Consider the following 3866-nt stretch of genomic DNA (forward strand, 5'->3'; position numbering starts at 1 on the left):
TATATATATATATATATGTTTCTAAACTTGAAGCCGTTTTATGTTTGAATGATGTAACGACCATGCTAACTTAATCTTAGACTTAGATTCGTTATAAGAGAATGCTTGATAATTTTAGATATGATATACAATTGTATAATATTAAGTAATATATTAATGTATTAATTTGGAGTATTGCGAGACATGAATGTGTAATATTCAAGAGCAACAAGTGTAAAATACATATACATCTGTATGTGCTTTGCATGCAGGTGCCCATGTGAGTTTTAATCTGGATCTTGCTAACTACAGATGAAAAGAATGGTTATTAACTGTATAAAACCCACCCTTGATTCAGTTTTACCTGGACAGCCTAAATGATGACTTGAAACCTAACATTCCTCTCAGACAAAGGACAAATTAAAAAGCGAGTACTTACCCTAGCAAAGATGAAAAGGCAGGCAGCCCTTGCTCCAGAGCTGATGCTGATGCTGCGCTGAGTCTGTGGAAGGCACTATTGTTCCATGCAGACTTCTCTGTGTATGGGCAGCTGCGCTCTACACCCTGCTGTACCTGTCACTACACAGCCTCTGAGAGCTGTGCTGCAGCATATAGGAGCCAGGGGATCATTGTAGAGATGTGAAGAGGAGGGGGACACAAGCAGGAGGGTGGGACAGTCTCTGCCTATAACTCTCTCTGTCTCTGCAGTCTGTACCCAGAACTAAAGCATATTATTCTTATTATTCCCACAATGCTAATTCCTGACTGTGGGCTCCAACCAGTCTTACATCATATCCCAGACTTGGGAAATAACTTATGCGTAAGGAAGAGTATCTTTTCAGAGAGAAGTAGTCTTAATGCACCCTGCAAACATCTGATCTCACTTGGACAGTGGTGGTTAATAGAAAACCATTAACAGAGCTCCCATGGCTGTCACTAACTTGACAGTCCCTGCACTTTAATCATTAGTGATCTTCTTAACCCTTGAAGTGAGTGTGAAGGCACTTGTGTCCGGATTTTAGCCATACCAGTTTTCGGAAACCTAAATATGTGATTTAGCTGTCCAATCAGGAAGCATGATTGTCATTTCTGCATCAAATATCACATCTTTCATCACAATATATAAATGAAATAAATGTCTATTTATAGAAATATATATTTATTCTTGGATCATCTTTGCAGCCCTTTTTTAAATAAATTGGGAGAAAAGCAATAAAAATAGAAGAAAAAAACCTGCTTTCCGGTGTCCATGAGAATAGTTGTCAACCTTGGTGAATTTTCTAAATCTCAGTCACTTCTACAAGCAGTGCAAAAGACTGATGTTTAAACCTGTCTAACAGATGATGCCAACTGGTAATATGCACTCAATAATAGAATGTTAATATAGGGCCGTGAACTTCCATTGTATGTACCAAAGAGAATATTCCTGCTTTGCCTATTGTTTTCTACCTTCCAATTTATGTTAGCTGTGCTCTATGGTAAGACATTCTTTACTATAAGATTATTGCCTATAATTAAGTTAATGATGCCTCATGCTGAGAGGCAGCTTGCCTCCTGACAGTTCGCTGTACACCCAGGTCCTTTGTCTTTATTTGCTTGTCTTCCGCTCTGGAGAAGAATGGGCGACCTTGCTGGGTGGCCGCCTGGTTCCTTCCACCCAAGAGGCTCACAGGTCTCATTTTCCAAAACACACTGAAAGGTTACTGTCTCCCATGATAGCCATGAAAGGAAGGATAGGAACAACGCTTTACTTCATCTAAGCTAAGCAAGTGAAAAAGGAATGGCAGAAGCTTTGGGCACATATTATACACTGCTACACAATAGGCTTGTATGACTAGTCTATTGTCATTAAGGTAATATATTGAAATGAGAATCTTAGATTCCTTTACCATGAATTATATATATTCTACGTGGCTCTGTTTGTAATTGTGATGTATATAAAACTCTACAAAAATGATATTGCTCTGTAGAAAAATTCAGTCTTCATCCAAACCTTTTATAAGGCAATGTAAGCTTTGCTTAAACATGTTTTTAAGATGATCCCTTATACTTATACATAAATTCCTTTTCATTGGTAGAAGTAATCCATAGGCTCTTTTTCCACTTAGTAAGCTCTTGGCTTACTGAGTAATCCTCGTCAGCATGGCTCAGGTGTGGGGCACGACTTAGCTGGAGCAGGTAACATGTCCTGTGATATTACTTCAGCCTCTTCAGGCCTCTCCTCCCCAGCCCATGCAGATGCATCACTGACATTTCCACTCTGCCCTGTATGGCCTGGGGGGAGGGTCTGAAGGAGTTGGAGCAATGGCACAGGACATGTGACCTGCTCTGGCTTAGCCCCATCGCCGACCCAGGCCTGAATAGGAAAAAAAGTCATGTGACCGAGAAATTATATAATAAAAAAGGTACACACAGCAGTAAAAAGAATCCAGCCACACATTGATTGCAGGGATCGGCGAAGTGTCCGTACATAGACACTGGGGTCCATTAGTGGCCCTTGCAGGGTCCGCCACGGCTGTGTGCAGTGCAGTTTGTATGGTCCCGGCCCCCCCTGTACAACTGCGATTTGGTACCTTCCTGTGTATGCGAATGATGGTTTTTTTTTTTCTTTTTCGGGGGGCAGAGCTTTGTTTTTTTAGTGAGCTGAAGCAATAAAGAACAAGGCAGGAGCGGAGGCTGCTGGAGTAGAGGTAAGCAGATGTCTGAGGCTGGCAGGAACTGCAACAGCTGAGCTTGGTGTCCGACGCTGGGGTGGGGTGGGAGGTTTGCAGAGCAAAGCAGAAAGCAGCTGGTGCCCAAGTCTGAATATGGGGCCCGACGCTGGGGTGGGAGCCTTTGCAGAGGACAACACTGCTGTCCCCTGCAAAAGGTTCCCCCACCCTAACGCTGGGCCCTTATTCAGCCTTGGGCAAAGGTATACACTCAGCATTTGTGGACCATGCCTGTTACTCGCTGTCCCCACTCCTGGGAGATGTAAAGAGGAGTTGGATGGAGTTAGTAGGGTGCAGGAGACAGCACATGGAGCAAAGTATGCAGCTGGGTTCCCTCTGACACGATAGGCTAATTGTGTGCTGGTCCATTTGCCAGAAGTGACGTGTCATACCATTTATGTAGAAGAAAATCTTGTTTATTTTGCTGTTAACCTACTAATATATGGAGTAAAGCTTGAGTTTGTTTGATCCAAACCGGAATGTACATTCCTTCTGGGCTGAATAGGGGCCTGACGCTGGGGTGAGGGGCTTTGCAGAGAACAGCAAGGCTTCCCCCCTCCTCACCCCACCCCACCCCAGCGTCGGGCCCCTATTCAACCTTGAGCCAAGGTATAAATTTCAGCAACTGCTGCATGGCATTTCTCAGTGCAGTTATCCTAACACTTTAATTTGTGGACTATGCCTGTTACTCATTGTCCCACTCCTGGGAGATGTTAAAGTGACATTAGAGTCAAAGATCCCTCCCCCCAATGCTTCTGTAAGGACTTACCTTAAATTACGCCTCTTGATCCGATCACCTTCTTCTTTTCAGTAGTTTTGAAGAGTCCCTCCAGCGCTGGTGTCGGTCTCTGATCCAGTGCTGAATGCTGAGTCATCTGTGTCCCACGGTGTCTGTCTGACGTGCATGCTGCCAGGCTGCCTGCATTGCGGCTATGAAGAAAGGCATGGAGCACAAGGAAGAAAGGGAATTGTGCGCAGAGACAGCATGACATGGAGAGAAGGGGAGACAAGCATATGTAGAGTTAACAGGAAAGGAAAAGGGAATATGGAGGGAGGGGTTGCTTACCTGCTTCGAGGCTAGTGGGAGAGGGTGGGATTTCCGAGGGGTGGGGATCCTGGGAGTAGATGGGAAGAGTCCAGTTTGCGGAAAATTGCACCAGGTGAAGGTATTTCCCG

The 3866-nt window shown here is 44.2% G+C and overlaps 1 protein-coding gene across 1 annotated transcript in view; it reads right to left on the bottom strand.

Moving 5' to 3' along the window:
* ECEL1 (endothelin converting enzyme like 1) overlaps nucleotides 1-717 on the bottom strand; it is an 85499-nt gene extending 84782 nt beyond the window's left edge. The window contains exon 1 of the mRNA XM_018563345.1: nucleotides 419-717. The gene's annotated coding sequence lies outside the window, so the exon portion shown is untranslated. The remainder of the gene's footprint in view (nucleotides 1-418) is intronic.
* Nucleotides 718-3866: the final 3149 nt, after the last annotated feature.

This window comes from Nanorana parkeri, unplaced genomic scaffold (genome assembly GCF_000935625.1).
Source record: "Nanorana parkeri isolate BGI_ZX_2015 unplaced genomic scaffold, ASM93562v1 scaffold657, whole genome shotgun sequence".
In the NCBI taxonomy this organism is placed as follows: domain Eukaryota; kingdom Metazoa; phylum Chordata; class Amphibia; order Anura; family Dicroglossidae; genus Nanorana; species Nanorana parkeri.